This window comes from Nerophis lumbriciformis, linkage group LG22 (genome assembly GCF_033978685.3).
Source record: "Nerophis lumbriciformis linkage group LG22, RoL_Nlum_v2.1, whole genome shotgun sequence".
In the NCBI taxonomy this organism is placed as follows: Eukaryota; Metazoa; Chordata; class Actinopteri; order Syngnathiformes; family Syngnathidae; genus Nerophis; species Nerophis lumbriciformis.
In genome coordinates, this window is record NC_084569.2 from 27940517 (window position 1) to 27960118 (window position 19602).

Here is a 19602-nt window from a genome sequence, read left to right on the forward strand (position 1 = left end):
TATGCTAACACGCTTACGAGTGCCTGTGTTAGTATTGTTAACTTACAAAGGCCTTATTTTGTATTGTTTCAGTTTTTCGTCACTGTGGAGTTATTGAGTCTGTTTAGCTGATTGGAGAGCTAGCTTCCGCAGCAAGTGGGTCCATGACGACGACTTCTGTTTTGTTTGATCAGCCGTTTTACTGCTGTGTTACAGACACTGTTTGGAAACAATTAAAGTTTGTAAATAAACATTTACAACATGTTTCTGTGTAAATAACTCCTTTCACAACGTATATATATCTGCGGCTTATAATCTGGTGCGGCTAATTAGTAAACATTTTTGTCCCTTAAAATTTAGTGCGCTCGACAGTCCAGAAAATACGGTAAAAAAATGTACACTTACTAAACCGTCCCATGTGCAATGTCTGTAGGAGTGTTTTCATGCACATTTGTACGTTCTATCGTTATGTAATGACGGTGGCGCCGTTAGCATTAGCTAATAAACACGTTTACGCAGCCAGTGGGTCCATGACGATGACTTCTGTTTTGTTTGATCAGCCGTTTCACTGCCGCGTTTCAGAGACCGTTTGGAAACAATTCAGGTATGTAAATAAACATTCCGTGTAAATAACTCATTTCACAAAGTATATATCTGCGGCTTATAGTCCGGTGCGGCTAATATATGTAAAAAAAAAAATCTAATATACGACGGGTGCGGCTTATATACCAGAAAGGTTCACAGTCCAGAAAATACGGTAGTTTAAAAGAATTGTGAAAGTGAGACAAGGCTCATGAGATCTGCTCAGATCTGCTAGTGATTGATTTGTCTCTCAGGCTACGGTGTGTGTTCTCTTCTTAACATTTAACATCTTAACACAGATTTCGCTCATCCACACAAAGGCCTATATCAAAGTGCCTCTTTTAGCCAACCGACCATCCGTGGGCAAGTATGAATTGTGCGAGCAGAAATCCAGCCCTGCTCACACAGTACACAACTGTGTACACACAAATGCATTCAGTGGGCCTTCTTCTATCCCCGGGGCCTACTCTAAATAGTAGTCAAAGAGAGGAATTGTGGGGGAAGGACACAGCTATGATGGGGGCTGGGTAAGGAAGACGGCAGAAAAGATGCCAAAGAAAGTGAGCTTTTGTGGCCGATACAACACACCACTAATATTCCACAAGATGGATGAAATCACCCAATGTCTCTGTGAGGCCAGACTCTTTCATCAGCAGCGAGAAAATGCGGATGGATGTCGTGGGTCTGTTTTTAGGGCATTGTTCACGGGCATTTAGTGGCCTCTGACCCCGTAATTGATGTGCTTTTATCTCCGCAAGCACAAACACAAGATGCGTTCTTGGGTCTTTGACCTGTTCATAAAGCGTGGTCCTGTGACAAAACGGGGGTTGCAGTTGCAAAGCACATGCTGTATCTACAACAATTTCTGAGCGACAAGTTATAACCCTTCTTTTCCCGAAACGTGTAACTCTCGGACAAAGGAAATGTCCACTGCGGGGAATGCGGGTTCTCTGGAGTGGTACCTCAATTTAAGAGTGTTTCGAGATAAGAGCTGTCTCTCGGCTAATTGTTCGCTTTAAAGGGGAACTGCACTTTTTATGGAATTTTGCCTATTATACACAATCCTTATGTAAGACAAGAACGCTTATGTTTTACTTTTTTTAATGCATTCAAAACAGTAAATAAATACGATCAAGTCATCTTAAAATGGAGCCCCTTGATTCTGCCGATAAAAGCCCTTAAAAAAACATCCAAACACCTCCATTAGGGTTGTATACAAATTATGTAAGTATATACAGTATGTAATGAAGTAACAGTCACATTTATAATAACATTTAAAATGTACCTATTTTTGCAGCACATTCATTTCAAAAACGCATCACAACATTTGCTTTTCGTTCATTCATGAGAGTCAGCAAATATAATAAAACATTACTTACTGTACAATGTCTGCTGTCATTAGGATGCCGACTGATACAATGTTGGTATAGTCCCGTTTAGAATGATTTATAATCTTCACAGAGAAGAGAGGGGGGGGGACCAAGCGTCTTTACGTGTCGCTCTTACCATTTCCGGGTCTAAATTGGATGTCGGAGTGTACCAACATGTCAGAATACGTCCTCATCCTTCTACTATCCAGGTGAGAGGCATGATTTATGATCTACATTAAGTTTGACGAGCAAGGAAGCGAGGAAGAAGCTCACCAGTCAATCATGTCAACATTGGCACACAAGCTAGTGATCACGGCGGTGCTATAAATAGTTTGTGTTAGCACTTATAATAACAATATCACTATTACTTGTTAATATTCAAGAAACGAAATGTAAATGGAGTATTGTTGGTGTTGTTTGGATGGTTATTTATTGGGTTTTAATGGCGAATAGAAGACCTCCCATTGGCTCTTTTATTTACGAGTTAGAATGCATTTTTAAGAATATACATACGTTTTTATGTTTTTCATAATGATTGTGAACGATAGGCAAAATTCCAAAAAAAAGGTGCAGTTCCCCTTTAAGTTGCGAGCAAAAAATGTTGTTACAAGCATCCACGCCATGAATTGACGTAGCAAATGTCACTGTAGACCTCGTAAGAGCCGACCAAAACATCTGGTCTTACTCGCTAGTCCGAATTAAGCCCGCATTTCACATTTCCTTAGCTACCTTCTTAAATAAATCTGTGTTGCTTTTCTTCTACCATTGATGCACTTCAAAATGTTCTGTTCTTTTAATTTGTGAAGTAAAAATGATCCTCTTCATGACAATTGTTGCTACGTTTTTATTGAATGGTTCCTGCTTGCGGGTTGTATCCCGCGCGTTGAGACTGGAGCATACGCGATACAAAGGGTCCTCAGCGGCGCACACCCTCGAGAGATCTGGTCTCCAATCGCATAATCCAGGTGTGTTAGTCCGACTTTTCAAAAACCAAACACGATCGGATTAAGGTGTTTCCACAGGCTGTACGAGGTTTATTTAGAGCCGAACTATTTGAGACTAATTTAGTGCATGGACACATACTGAGTGTCAAATAAGTATCGGATTCAATACACAACCCTATTCGAAATACAAATGTTTTGAGTTTTGCGTTCCATTAAAGAGCCAATAAATAAAGCTCGTAAATTGTGGTATTACTGAAATAGTTTCATTAAAAACCTTTAGAAGTAGCAGCAAATGTGAAGCAGAACACTGCAAATGTTATAATTACTTACTGTGTTCCCTTGCTTCAAGTGACCGCCGAATGTACTCACAATTTGTGAGTATGTGTGCCTTTGTGTGTGTGTGGAATCCCCTGTTTGCAAAGAGAAGTAATTTCTCTTTAGAGGCAGGGTGACAATGTAGGATTCAACCCCATGCAGAGAGGGTCAGAATCCCGACGCCACATCTTAGCAAGGGGCTGTGGGTTGTCCATTCAACCTTTGGTAAATCACAACAGAAGACTCGACAGACTACTCATTCTAATTTGAGATTGCTAAACCCGTTGTGTTCCATATTATAGAAACCATATTGTGAAAAGAAAAGTTGTGTAACAGGCCTACAAAAAACAGACAACAAAAATATGTGTCTATGCTGAAAGTATAAAGGGAATTGCATTTGCCGGATCATAGCAAAAACTAAACAACATAGATGATACTGAGCTGCCTCTATCAATGCAACACTTATCAGAGCACAAACATTCCACAAACACCCCCAACTTGAGGTCAGAAAACCGCCTATGTCTCTCACTGTCACACAAATTCCAAACAAAGCATGTTTGTAGGAGGACAGTGCAAGCAGGGAGCTAGAAGAAGAAAGATAGTTTTTAAGACATTTCAAGCTAAATCTCCAAATGTCTACATTTGAAATAAACTTAACACAGGAAAATGGAAAATATTGAAGATATTGGTGATACAGACCGGTTGTATCTCGCATGGACGGCAGGCTCGCAAGCTCCTGAAATGTGCGCAGTGCAGCTATCCGCATCAGTCAATATCCAGTGGTTCAACAGTCTGCTGAGACACTTTACGAGTCAAACTTGGCCAGATTAAAAGCTCCACTGTAAGGAGCAAACAAATCTTTTTCTGTCTACTTGTTTACGTCGCTGGTGTGTGTGTAAAACAGAGCGGCAGCTTGCGTGACAGACACCTGGATCTCAGAAACGTGATTAGAAAGGCTGGTACTAATCCTTAGAACTCATTGGACGTTCACTCTGAGATGTTAAAATGCCCTTGAATGAATGACTAAATAAAAAGAATCAGAGAAGCATACTGTGGCAGCTACCGAGGCTATATAATCGATCATGCACACAATGGTTTATTACCATATCTGCAAACTGAAACTGAACTGAACTGAAATATTTCACAAATAAATATAAAGTGTCAATTATAGTTTCAAACTCCTCCCAATAAACAATCTCTTGCAAACATTACATGCATCCAAACACTAAAACTCAGTTATTCCAAAAGTGTGGTCACAGTCTGCGAGACAATCCCCCACCCCCCGTGTAGATGGACAGATTAACACATGACAGAGCTTGTTAACCCTGGACAAAGAGAGATACTAATCTTGTACAGTTGCTCTCAATTTACTATCGTAAAAAGTGTAAGGCTGAAAGCTACATCGGTAAGAGGGGTAAAGATATGCTCAAGAAATAGCAAATACAACAACGGAGAGACAGTTGAGACCTTGGAATGGTCCAGAAATTAAACAATACCGTGGGGATGCAGGGCCAATGGGTTAGCCAAGCCTGGAAAAGAAGTATAGAGACAATACCCCAGCCACAAACAAGCCCCATCAGTGTTTGATCAGTGTGTCCTGATACAGCCAGACTGGTGCCCACCACCTACAGAGACAGTGACAGTGCAAAGCTTAACTGTGTGGATATTGATCCCACGAGACACAGTGGGAGGGAGGGGGTATGCTTGCCAGTGCCACAGAGGAAGTGCATTAGGAGGCAGGTGTTCATCTGATGCTGTTCCTCTGATGCTTTTAACCTTTTCCCCTGGGAGAAACGAAAAATGGCAGTGACTCTTTTTAAGTCTATGGACCGAGCAACAGGCAAGCTAAGGCTAATTTGTAACTTGAAGAGCTGCTGGATCATCTCCATAATGGGCTGTCTGCCCACAAACAAGCTCCTCTCTGGGGGTAAATGAGATCAGCCGAGCCTAGGACCAGCTGGTGGCTTGGATCAGTGACACAAGATAAAGCAAACAGTGGAAGAGGTAAAACCTACGCATCTGGACAGGATGGCAAAAACAGACCCAGGAGGCTGTCGGCACACTGGATTTTGTACAGGACATGACAGCAGGCTGGGCAAGTATAAGTGGAACAACTGTGTTCATAAGAGGATTATGACCTAAAGAGGAAGAGGAGCAAGGCATGTTCCAGATGGAATAAGATCCTCTGCAAGAAAACAAATAATGTGGACGGCTGACGGCTGGACGTAATAATTACAACTGTCTAAAAACTAACCTCACCCTACTCAACTTGCATCACTAACCACTATTGGGCCAAGCCTAAACAACCAAACAAATATGCATAAACAAAGTATAAGCGGCCTATAATATTGTTAGTAAATGTAGAAATAAGGGAGGTTGGCACCTACAGCAAAAACTTTAATAATAGCTACACTTTTAGCATGAAACTGTTCTAATCTGATGTAAAACTTGGTTGATCGGAATTCCAAATCCACTGTTTACATGGACAAAAATTTGTTTCAATCGTGACGTGCGTATTCACACACCAAGCATTTAAGGAGAATAAACCGCCTGTAGAAAAAATAGTAGAAAAAGAAACTACTTCGTTTTCCGTTAACTGCACGTCCTCAGCTCATCCGCCCTTTGTCCTTCGCACGTTTAATTTTCCTCCTCACTGGTGCCATGTTTGTTTATGTAAATCAGCTTACAGGTGATGGTCCTATTTTTCTGATGATCTTTGAGGTTGTTGTTGTTGTTGTCCTCATGCGTGTAACAGTTTCCTCCTCCAAAGAAACATCCATGCATAGAAAGACAAATTTGATAAAAGTCCAACTCTTATAAAGTCATCCGTAAGGCGGTAAAACTGAAAGCTGGCGGGGTCAGAACCACTTAGGGATGATACTCGAAACCGGTTTTCACGGTTGTTCGATAAGAAAAGAACCGAGTCCTCGGACTCGAATCCCTCTTTGAGAACCGGTACCCGTTATCGAGACCACTATAGTAAAGAAAAAGAGTTGGTTCTTTATTCGAATCCCTGGGAACGAATCCCGTCCCGACCAGAAATGCCCCGTGTGACATCACAAGAAATGACGTCACGTAGCTCAGTCATTAGGCGCAGATAGCGAAAGCAGAAAAACAATGGACTGGAAAAAGCGCTCTAAGGTGTAATAAAGTTCAAAACAAAAGGTACAATCCAATGAATAACTTTACTGAGAGATTTGAGCAGGGTACAAACACATGACGAACACTTTTACGACCAACCGGAAACATAGCAACCAGGCTAGCAACGCACCTCCTTTACGGCAGCTGTCGCAATGTTCTTAAAGCAACCGCAGCACATACATATATACACAACATCTCCCTTTTTTAACTTTTGTTTTTCTTTCCTTGTAAACAAAACAAAATCACACTGTATATGTGTTGTCTGTCTAATTATAAATAATGCAGACGAGGCGTGTTGGCTGAGTTCTTGACGTTTACTTTCACAGCGTGCTCATAACCTCATTCTTAGCTGCCGGGTGGCGACATGCAACAACACTTTTCGGGGCTACCGCGCATGCTCGTCACTCCTGTTGCATGCTGGGTAGTGTAGTTGTTATTTTCCCTAGCTCATAACATCACATATTTCCCCCTATAAAGAAATAATGTTAACTCAATAAGGTGTATTTCTTTTTTTTAGCTTTAACTTTTCATTTTTTAGCATTGTAACCACATTTGCAAACAACTTTTCTCTTCATAGAATTTTCTTTCAATAAAGAAATAAAGTGCAAAAATGTCAAAGCATCATAACAAACAGTTATGTCAAATAGCAGCAGAAGTGCACTTTTTGGAGAGCTATATTATTTTCAGTTTTGTGCCCAAGGGACTGATTTTATTTAACACTATATTATTATTTATACACTTATAGTGATCACAGAGACAGGTTGTTTTTGTGTTACTGTATATGTTTGTTTTTATGAAAAATCCCACTTAATATACTTTGGGTAACAACAGTCAATATTTATTTATTTTATTTTTTCAGGGGGTTAACAGTCAATATTTATTTATTTATTAGATTTTATTTTTTTCTTGTATAATAAAAGTGAGCTTTTGTTAAACCAAATATTGTGTGTTTTTTTCCATATACAACAACCTATCTGGACTCGATAAGAGAATCGATAAGGAATCGGTTCGATAAGAGGATTCGATAATAGGATTCGATAATAGGCTCGAACTCGATCATTTCTTATCAAACTTCATCCCTAGAACCACTTTTACCGTTTTGTCTTTTAGCTTTGTAGTAGGAAGCCTTCAAACTTCTCCAGCAGTTTTAAATCTGGTCAATTTTCAGTGATATCCAGTTTCCTGCAGTTTTTTATGAACTTGTTTGAACAACTCTTGTGTTTCTAGCCTTTGGACTACCAAGACATTCCACAATCTCGAGTTCTTTTAATGTTTCTAACAACAAAGTTGTGTCGGCAACAGACCTATACCGCTTCCTTCCCACCATGTTTGCTGCTCGGTGTCAACATCCGGCTGTCAAAAAGACTGAAACAGGTCACACTGACGCAGTAGTGAAGGTGATTTACCACAACCATGAAGACAAGATTCGAATGGGTGTGTACATGGACGCCGTTCCGAATAAACCACCATAAACCACCACTCTTGTTGGGAATGAAGTTTCTCTCTGAATGGACTGTATTGTATCAGAATCTTCCATTTGACATGTTTGTATGAAATATTTGTATTCTAATTGAGCCTTTATTCCGATTACTTTATAATGGAAGACACCAAAATCTGTAGGCCACACGTTGTATGTAGCGCATGTCTATTGACAATTTTCCAGGAACTGTCGTGCCATCTTCATAGTTCTATAAGACCAAACTGAGGGAAGGATGTGAAACTATTATACATCCACCCACCAAAGGAATTCATAAAGTCCAAACACAGCAAATTATTGCAGCTGCTGGCAAATAAAGCCCCAGTGCCAACTGCCTGCCTTCACAACTGTGACAACAGCAACCAAGACTGGGACTGCACAGACAATACCGATGCTCATCATTGCTTTAAAATCAGTGTACAATTTACTACATTGCCTTGAGCATGTCTCTTAATACGAACAAAGTTGGATATCAGGAATGTATACAGATTTAATAATCTCAAAACTAACCACTTGTGTCGTTGTTGTTGTTGTGGCTGCCATGGCTTTAAACAGAACTAAGCATAATGGTGGTTGCTTTATTGACGCTGAGAAGTGCAGGGATCACGGGTTCTGGATGAAAAAAGACTGATGACCAGAGGCACAGGCTTGCCCTTGTCACTATTGAGATTTAGAGAACTGTGGGGGGATTTCATTGTGAGTCACACATTCACCCAACACCAGTCCTTAGGCTAAGGGGGAGCTGACTCACAAGTCTATTAATGCAACAATCGTATCCCTCCTCGGGTTAAGAGGCCAGCTGGGAGCAAAATAGGTCATTAAATTCTAAATGGCTCTAAGACACAAGCTTGCAAAAGCCATTCCATGTGAAAATGACAGTTCATGCTCATTAAGAGTGTTTGTCATGAAATAATCTGAACAGAGGGTGCAAATTAAAAGCTGTATGTCTTTCCTGTGTTTAACTGTAACTAATAAAAGTCAAAATAAAACTGCAATGATGCATGTAACCTTAACCAACACTATATTTAATGTTAGGTTTTTTACTACATGTTCTTAATGGGTTTAAAAACAAACAACGGTACCTTGATATTCGTACACTTTTGTATGATGTGTTTTTTGACCAAACATTTTGCGAAAAGTTTGTTCTGTTATCTGTTATCGTACGGCCAAATATTGCGCGTGACGAACTAGTCTGTTTGCCCGCGTACCATTCCGCGTACTTGAGTGCCCAAACAAAGAATCCTAGGCTTTGGTGGCTCCGTTTTGTATGTTTTTATTGGGTTTTATTTCAAAATAACCCACTGCCTCTCCCAAACTGACGTCTTTGTCAACAAGAGTTTTCAATAAAGGTTGGAATGATGTTATAAGGTTTGTTTTCTGCATGTAAACTCTAATTATTCTCTAAAAAATGTTTATTTGTGTGTGCATGCAACAGACACCAGACTTCGCCGGCCAGCAAACCACCGGAAGCCACGGTTAGTACTTCTTCTTTTGGGGATGCATGTTTGCTAGCAAAATATAACTAGATCACCACACTCCTGCACACACTGATAAGCTTCACTACTGATTTATGAATATCATTTTAGCCTTACCATGGCAGTGATATCATATTTGCTTCGGAAAAATCTACAGGTAGCTTGTCAAATACATCTTTGTTGGAGTCTTTCTTACCTCCAAGTGCGCACAAATTACAGCTAAATCAAAACATTTTAAAATAACAGATACGAATAGGTTAGCGGTTATCCATATTGTTCTTGAGAAACGGGAAGTTATCGGTATTGGCTTGAAAATAAAATCCCTAAAAAACATTTAAACTACTGAATCAATCAAGAAATGTTGGTTGCATCCCAATGTCAGTCAATGGAGGATTTTTCATATTTCTAATGATTTTTGTCTATTTTGTGTGGCTCTAAAATTCCTTTCAACTAAAAACAAGAGTCCGCTTGACAACACAGTTTTGTAAAAATAGTTTCAACTCGGACTGGGCAACATGGTTGAAAACTGTAGCACAATATAAGTGTTTTATATCAGTCGATATCGATAATTATTGATATTTTTATGACCTATCGAGGATAAGAACCAGGAGAAAAATATATTAAATGCAAACATTTTTATTTCAAATGTAACCTTCCTCTGATTATAATAATACTCTCAGCTATCAAGGTAGAAAGGAAAGAAAATTTCAACACAACCACGAAAAACACTCAAAGAACGTAAACACAATTCTAAAATACCATTGAACACTTAATAACCTCTTAAAATGATGGTGCACAAATAAGGAATATGTAAGAAATACTTAATAAAGTGCAACAAAAGAGTGCAAAGTGTAAAAATGTACACATATAAACTGGAGACAAACTATTTCAAAAGTGAACGTGGCTAAGCCAAGGTGGTGTGGTATTACTGATTACGAGCACCTTGGTCTGACTAAGGTTCGTTTAAAAAAAAAATCAAAAAAACTGCCATACTGTCAAAGTGACTTGTATTTTACGATGTTTTATCGACTATTTCCTCTCTTTCTGTGGCACTCATTTTTACTTTCTCTTCTCACTTCATGCAAAGAATCAACCACGAGACGACAAGATGGCGCCACAGTACCTGATAGTTGATACTGTTACCTGAGTGGCTGTTAGCGTGTCACTCCTACTTATCCGTGATCACTTCCTGCGTTTATCAGTGCCTCTGTTAATGCAACTTCCTGTTCCTTCCCACAAAGAAAAAAAATATATCTAACGTTTTATCGAACACATTTTTTTTTATATTAATTTTCGCGATGTATATTGATATCGTTTTATCGCCCAGCCTTAGTTTCAACATCATTTTTGCATTCAACAACAAACTCTCAAAGCAACAAAAAAAAAACACAGTCTGGCTGTACTCCTGCTCTGCAAGCTAATAATCATTTCAAAACCAACTTAAAAGGCCTAATAAAAACCGAGCGTGGTCTTTAATGGCAGCTAAATTCAATTTCATGTGATTGCATTAGACTGTGGTCGTTCTGCCATGCCTTGTCTGTCCTCCAGATCTCGGCCACGCCGCCAACACTGTGAGTCAGCCATTCTTTCAGCGGTGCACCGTGTGGGCGGACTAGCTGATGTTCTTAGCCCGCCTCAGATTTAAGAGTATTGGACTGTCTCCAAGCCCTTTGCGGCCGAACCTTAAAAGTGCTTTTATTAGTCGAGCGAAGGTGCCATTTACTTAAGATGATGCCAATACACTCAATGTCCATCACCGCCCACCTACGCCCACGAGTACGCCCACATAACCTCAGAGGGTGAAGGACAGCAATACGGGATGGACATAAAGATTTTCAGGTTTGCACGTTGGTAAATACTCTTGAAGAGGCGTGACTGGCAGCCATCGCTCCTCTCCATTGTTCTAGACGGGAGAGTCATCTGTCTTGTTGCGCACACTCGCTGAGTGAGTGTGTGTAAAGAAGCAGCTCTCAGCGCCTACGGCCCTAACTCCCAAAGCACAATAGCTGATCACTTTTAGGGCTGACATTAATCACCCGTGATTACATGCCAGTGTGAGGCTATGGTCACACCAACGCGGATACTTTAAAAAAACGCATGATGTTCGATGCGTTTTGGCCTTTCGTCCACACATAAAGATCATTTGTTGTCCTCAGGACATTCAGTCGATTGCAATTGGACGGTTCGCCTCTCATCCAAGCAAACTTTATCAGTTCATATAACATTGGTCAGACCTAGTCCGACTAGTTCATGCTCATAGACTAAGATTGGTCAGATCTAGTCTGACTAGTTCATGCTCATAGGCTAAGATTGGTCAGACCTAGTCCGACTAGTTCATGCTCATAGATTAAGATTGGTCAGATCTAGTCTGACTAGTTCATGCTCACAGATAGGACTCGGCGATATGTCCTTTTATTAATATCTCAATATTTTTAGGCCACGTCCCGATACATATCTCGATATTTTGCCTTAGCCTTGAATGAACACTTGATGCATATAATAACACCAGTATGATGATTCTATGTGTCTAAATCAAAACATTCTTGTTCATACTGCATTAATATATGCTAATTTTAAACTTTCATGCAGAGAGGGAACTCACAACTAAGTCAATTTACCAAAACTTTATTTATTAAATAGTTATTAAGCAGTGGCACAAACATTCATGTAAATTCCAAAACAGAAAGTGCAAGATTGTCAGAGACATTTTAAAACAAGCTATTAGTGCACTTTTGTGCATGATGTCACTAAGATGACATATCAAAACAACACTAAATTAAAGTGCACTTTTTGTACAGAACGCCACTACAATAGTTTAAAACATATAAAGTGCACTTTTGTGTATGATGTCACACAAGATATTTCAATAACTGTCAAATAAAAATGAGCTGCATAATAGGAAATCAGATAGTGTATGTCCTTCGCTATGTGGTAGGTTACTGCGGATGTTATCTCCTTATGTTGTTCTCCATTTTTTTCATACGGTGTAGATGTGGAAATTGTTGCTTGGGCTTTTTGTTGGTGTGGCACCAGCCGAGATGTTGACATGCGGAGTTTCAAGCACTCTTCATTCTCTAGTGGGTGACTTTTCAAATGATGCTACACATTAGCAGTGCTGCTACTTTTTGTAGCAATGCTTTTGCCGCATACTTGTAAAACATCTTCCCGCTTGAAGCCAAACCACCGCCAGACGATGGACTTCCTGCTGTTTTTCTTGGGAATTAATTATTCCTTCATTTGTTGCCAGATTTGCACCTTCTTTCTCTCGTATTACCACTTGCACCGCTAGCATCACAGCTAACGTTACCCATGTCTCTAACTCTCTGCTTGGCGAGAGTGTATGACGTTGCACGCGTATACTCAAATATCACGATATAGTCATTTTCTATATCGCACAGAGACAAACCCGCGATATATCGAGTATATTCGATATATCGCCCAGCCCTACTCACAGACTTAGATTGGTCAGATCTAGTCTGATTAGTTCATGCTCATAGACTTAGATCAGTCAGATCTAGCCTGACTAGTTCACGCTCATAAACTGTGATTGGTCAGCTCCATTCTGACCCGTTCAAGCTCAAAGACGTAGATTGGCCAGATCTAGTCTGACTACTGCATGCTCATAAAATTAGATTGGTCAGATCTAGTCCAACTAGTTCATGCTCATAGACTGGGATGGGTCAGATCAAGGTAGACTGTTCAAGCTCACAGACTTAGATTGGTCAGATCTAGTCCAACTAATGCATGGTTAAAGACTTTGATCGGTCAGATCTTGTCTGACCAATTCATGCTCAGAGAACCAGATCGGTCAAATCTAGTCCGACTAGTTCATGGTCATAGACTTAGATTGGTCAGATCTAGTCCGACTAGTCCATGCTCATAGACTAAGAACGGTCAGATCTAGTCCAACCAGTTCATGCTCATAGAATTAGATTGGTCAGATGATCTAGTCTGACTAGTTCATGCTCATAAAATTAGATTGGTCAGATGTAGTCCAACTAGTTCATGCTCATAGACTGGGATTCGTCCTATCAAGTCAGACTAGTTCATGCTTATAGACTGGGATTCGTCCTATCAAATCAGACTAGTTCATGCTCACAGACTTAGATTGGTCAGATCTAGTTCAACTAGTTCATGGTCATAGACATAGATTGGTCAGATGATCTCGTCTGACTAGTTCATGGTCACAGACTTAGATTGGTCAGATCTAGTCCAACCAGTTCATGCTCATAGACTTAGACTGGTCAGATCTAGTCTGACTAGTTCATGCTCATAGAATTCGATTGGTCAGATCTAGTCCAACCAGTTCATGCTCATAGATTTAGATTGGTCAGATGATCTCGTCTGACTAGTTCATGGTCATAGACTTAGATTGGTCAGATCTAGTCTGACTAGTTCATGCTCAGGGTCTACTTCAGAACCTGACGCTGATTAAACGGCGTCAAAAAGCAGGTTGCTCCAATGTTAAGTTTGAGTTGCTCAACCTCAGAACCTAATTCAACAAAATCTCAACGTTGTTTCAATATCTTGTGCCTGCTGGGCCTCGCCAGCGAGGTTCTCCGGCTAATGATTCCCTGAGTAAAATGGCAGCGTCGTTAAGAAATTAGATTGCATGTTACTATATATATATATATATATATATATATATATATATATATATATATACATGTATTAAAATCGATTATCAAAATAGTTGGCGATTAATTTAGTCATCGATTCGTTGGAACTATGCTATGCACATGCGCGGAGGCTTTTTTTTTGTTTATTTTTATTTTGTTATTTTTTTGGTTTGTTTTTTTGGTTTGTTTTATAAACCTTTATTTATAAACTGCAACATTTACAAACAGCTGAGAAACAATAATCAAAATAAGTACAAAAACAGTACAAAACAGGCTACGTCTCATGAGGTGGAGGTAAGCTAGCCAATCATGTGTCATGTGCAGCTCACGTGACGACGCCATCTCATTGCTGGAAACATTTGAAAAATGGCGCAGGAAAACAGTACGGATATTTTAGCGGAGAAACATCTTGAGGTTATTGCTTCAATGGAGAAAAGTGTACGACCTAAGTCGTCAAAAGTGTGGGAACACTTTACTTTAAAGACTTCAAAGAAGACAGTTTTCCTGCAAAATGGCACGGAAGTACAACATTGCTTCAGGAGCACCTGAAAAGGAAACATGTTGGAGCCATGGATGAAGGGAAGAACTCACAGTACGTAACTTTTTAAGTCCATAGTGGCAACAGGCATTCATGAGTTCAGCTTTTTTTGTGAGTAACGTTAACGTTATGCCTTTGTTGCAACGCGGGGCTGATAATGTGTTGTGTCTCCGGCACATTTGACTCCGTTTTGAGAGAGAAAACGCACGGTTACCAATTTCGAAATAAACGTAACGGACAGAAATATCTCAGGTTGGTTTCATAATGGATCAATGTAGCCGGGCCCCATAAAGCTATATAAATATATTTAGATTTGAGTGATGCTTTAGTATAACTAAACGTTATGAAGGTGCTGGAATATTTCATGCTATTATTCAGAGGCAGCCTAAAATGAATCCTTTATTATTCACAACAGAAACGTGTACAATATCTGATTCAGTTCTGATCTGATGAGTTACATTTCTGTGTTATTATTTCTGTATGCTGCATCCCCAATGTCCAGTACATGGTGCCAGTATGATGGGTTTTTCCCCAATAAAATACTAGAAAGGATAGAAATGTAGTTTGTCTCTTTTATCCGGTTATTAATCGATTAATCGAAGTAATAATCGACAGATAATCGATTATCAAATTAATCGTTAGTTGCAACCCTAATATACCGTATTTTTCGGACTATAAGTCGCAGTTTTTTTCATAGTTTGGCCGGGCTCCAGTGCGACTTATATATGTTTTTTTCCTTTTTTATTATGCATTTTCGGCAGGTACACCTGAATAGACCTTAGACCTTACCGGGAAGGCTGGAGAGGAGGCTACGCCGGATAGTCGAACCTCGGATTCAGGAGGAACAGTGTGGTTTTCGTCCTGGTCGTGGAACTGTGGACCAGCTCTATACTCTCGGCAGGGTCCTTGAGTGTGCATGGGAGTTTGCCCAACCAGTCTACATGTGTTTTGTGGACTTGGAGAAGGCATTCGACCGTGTCCCTCGGGAAGTCCTGTGGGGAGTGCTCAGAGAGTATGGGGTATCGGACTGTCTGATTGTGGCAGTCCGCTCCCTGTATGATCAGTGCCAGAGCTTGGTCCGCATTGCCGGTAGTAAGTCGGACACGTTTCCAGTGAGGGTTGGACTCCGCCAAGGCTGCCCTTTGTCACCGATTCTGTTCATAACTTTTATGGACAGAATTTCTAGGTGCACTCAAGGCGTTGAGGGGATCTGGTTTGGTGGCTGCAGGATTAGGTCTCTGCTTTTTGCAGATGATGTGGTCCTGATGGCTTCATCTGGCCAGGATCTTCAGCTCTCACTGGATCGGTTCGCAGCCGAGTGTGAAGCGACTGGGATGAGAATCAGCACCTCCAAGTCCGAGTCCATGGTTCTCGCCCGGAAAAGGGTGGAGTGCCATCTCCGGGTTGGGGAGGAGATCTTGCCCCAAGTGGAGGAGTTCAAGTACCTCGGAGTCTTGTTCATGAGTGAGGGAAGAGTGGATCGTGAGATCGACAGGCGGATCGGTGCGGCGTCTTCAGTAATGCGGACGCTATATCGATCCGTTGTGGTGAAGAAGGAGCTGAGCCGGAAGGCAAAGCTCTCAATTTACCGGTCGATCTACGTTCCCATCCTCACCTATGGTCATGAGCTTTGGGTTATGACCGAAAGGACAAGATCACGGGTACAAGCGGCCGAAATGAGTTTCCTCCGCCGGGTGGCGGGGCTCTCCCTTAGAGATAGGGTGAGAAGCTCTGCCATCCGGGGGGAGCTCAAAGTAAAGCCGCTGCTCCTCCACATCGAGAGGAGCCAGATGAGGTGGTTCGGGCATCTGGTCAGGATGCCACCCGAACGCCTCCCTAGGGAGGTGTTTAGGGCACGTCCGACCGGTAGAAGGCCGCGGGGAAGACCCAGGACACGTTGGGAAGACTATGTCTCCCGGCTGGCCTGGGAACGCCTCGGGGTCCCACAGGAAGAGCTGGACGAAGTGGCTGGGGAGAGGGAAGTCTGGGCTTCCCTGCTTAGGCTGCTGCCCCCGCGACCCGACCTCGGATAAGCGGAAGAAGATGGATGGATGGATGGATGGATGGATGGATTTTTGGCAGGTGCGACTTATACTCCGAAAAATACGGTGTATATATATATATTTTCTTTTGTACGTTTTCACAAAAAAAAAAAAATGAAAAAAATATATATATATCCTGGGATTCTAACAGCTTCTTCGAGGTGTGGGTGAATTCTTCTTTTTGGTACTTTAATATGAAAGGTTTCATTTCAATAGAGCTGCAGACAGCCCCGGCCCCCCGCCCACCCAACCCTAGCCTACACGCACACACACACACACGCACGCACGCACGCACGCACACACACACACACACACACACACACACACACACACACACACACACAAAAATGAGACAAGAACATTTCTGAGCACTCCCAGAACAATGGGCATCCACGGTGTAGCATGAGGGTGAGGGGGATGCAGAATTTGAAAAAAAAAAGAAAGATGGACAATGTTGACAAATCTCTCTGGAAAAGAGACAACATACATTCTCCAAGTGAGCATTTTTTACAAGAATAAATGTGTTTTAGCTCAGCTCCATCCAGCTCCCATGCTGCCCGCCACCGCCCATATAAAGCCCTTTTCAGCCAATGTGAAAGTGAAACTGAGGCAAAACGCCTTGACATCATCCTATATTAATTAACATGGCAAACTGTTGACTATTTTGTGAATAATAACCAGCGGGGTACGTACAAAAAGGCCCCGGTCGCCTTTCTTCAACGCGGAAAGGACGCCAAAATGAAGGTTTTATTGTCTAAATGAGCGATAATTAGCCACGCCGGTGAGAAAAGTGATGCTAGCATGCTAACACTCACCACCAGGCAGTGCAGCGGCGAGCTAGCAAGATCCAGCCCAGCTACGCCCAGTCTTCGCCGGCTGCCTCTTCAGGTTCTACGCGAAGAAACGATGAAGAAGGAGGTCACAACGTAGACGTGTTGACGGCTTCCAGTCGAGCAACTTCTCCTCCTTTCTTCTTTTTTTGGGCTCTTTTTTTTTTAAACAAGTGATGCTTGTTCGCTGGGAGGAAGAAAGAGAGAGAGAGAGAGAGAGAGAGTGACGCTTCATTAACCACACGCGCAAAAAAACGCGCGCACAAACACCCGCGCGCGCGCTCACGCACACACACACACGTGCACACAAGCTGTCACGCGCGCAGACCCGGGAACCGATGGATGGACAGGCGGAGGAGAGGGATGCTTTCACGGACCGGGGAAAACGTGGGATAACTGGAAGCTGAGCGAGGTCGTCGATAGATATATGGCCATTTGGAAGAGCGAATACAAGTGCTGAAGGACGGGGTGACATTGGAAATATTTGCGACGATTTAAGAGCTTTGAATATGTACATATTCAATAAAAAAAAATTATAAATACATCAACACATATATTTATCTGTACAGTAATCTATTTATTTATATCTGCACCTTATTGCTTTTTTTATCCTGCACTGCCATGAGCTAATGCAACGAAATTCCGTTCTTATCTGTACTGTAAAGATCAAATTTGAATGACAATAAAAAGGAAGTCTAAGTCTACACTGTAAAAACTGTTGCCTAGATCTAACTCAATAAAAATAAGGCAACAGTTTCCAAGCACTTTTTGTTAGTTTAGTCAACTAATTGGTATTTTGAGTAAGTAGAACTTAATAATATGCATTTCGATTTATGCAAAAAGATGAAGTTGCGTTTACAGAAAAAGTCAAGAAATTTAGTAAAATCAATGTAAAAAAAACATCAGCATATTAAACACACAAGACTTAATTAAAATAAGTAACATTTAATGAAAAAATAATTTTTGTACTCAATTGTATTAATTTTGACCAACTTACCCTTTCTTTGTTTTGAAAATGGAAACTGCTTAAAATATTTACTTAGAATAATAATTAAAAAATCAAGACATATCAAATTCCAAACTTTATCAATCAATCAATCAATCAATCAATGTTTATTTATATAGCCCTAAATCACAAGTGTCTCAAAGGGCTGCACAAGCCACAACGACATCCTCGGTATACAAAGCCCACATAAGGGCAAGGAAAAACTCACCCCAGTGGGACGTCGATGTGAATGACTATGAGAAACCTTGGAGAGGACCGCATATGTGGGTAACTTTAACTTTATTAAATCATTACCATATAAAAACAATGGCAATGAGCTGGACAGTATGAACAGTCAACATCCATATTTAGTACATACAAGAATGCATGATCTCAACTTTTTAAAGTGTCTAACACATTATGTACACTTATTTGTGCGAAATTATCAAATAATAGAAAATAAATATTTAATATTCTTCTAAACATACACACAATAAAAAAAAATAAAAAAAATATATACTCTTATTATTATCAGATCATGCAAAAAAATAGTACAAACATATATTTCAAAATTTTGGAAAAATAAATACTTAAATATCTGCTTGTCACCATGATGTATTTGATTTCAAAAATGTTTTATTTGTGCATGCAAATATAATAGATGTGTAGGCAATTGTGTAATAATACAATGACACCTATATACAGTATATATTATATATATATAGGCCTATATATACAGTATGTATATATATATATATATACAAACCCCGTTTCCATATGTGTTGGGAAATTGTGTTAGATGTAAATATAAACGAAATACAATGATTTGCGAATCCTTTTCAACCCATATTCAGTTGAATATGCTACAAAGACAACATATTTGATGTTCAAACTCATAAACTTTATTATTTTTTTGCAAATAATAATTAACTTAGAATTTCATAGCTGCAACACGTGCCAAAGTAGTTGGGAAAGGGCATGTTCACCACTGTGTTACATGGCCTTTCCTTTTTTACAACACTCAGTAAATGTTTGGGAACTGACGAGACACATTTTTTAAGCTTCTCCGGTGGAATTCTTTCCCATTCTTGCTTGATGTACAGCTTAAGTTGTTCAACAGTCCGGGGGTCTCCGTTGTGGTATTTTAGGCTTCATAATGCACCACACATTTTCAATGGGAGACAGGTCTGGACTACAGGCAGGCCAGTCTAGTACCCGCACTCTTTTACTATGAAGCCACGTTGATGTAACACGTGGCTTGGCATTGTCTTGCTGAAATAAGCAGGGGCGTCCATGGTAACGTTG

At 40.5% G+C, this 19602-nt stretch overlaps 1 protein-coding gene across 2 annotated transcripts in view; it reads right to left on the reverse strand.

The window, feature by feature from the left end:
- Positions 1-17548, reverse strand: part of prr36b (proline rich 36b) — a 62173-nt gene extending 44625 nt beyond the window's left edge. The window contains exon 1 of one of the 2 annotated variants that reach the window (XM_061973508.2): positions 17298-17548. The gene's annotated coding sequence lies outside the window, so the exon portion shown is untranslated. Of the gene's footprint in view, positions 1-3889; positions 4038-17297 lie in introns of those variants that run through there. The other variant, XM_061973509.1, reaches the window with a different exon arrangement.
- Between the last annotated feature and the right edge of the window lie 2054 nt (positions 17549-19602).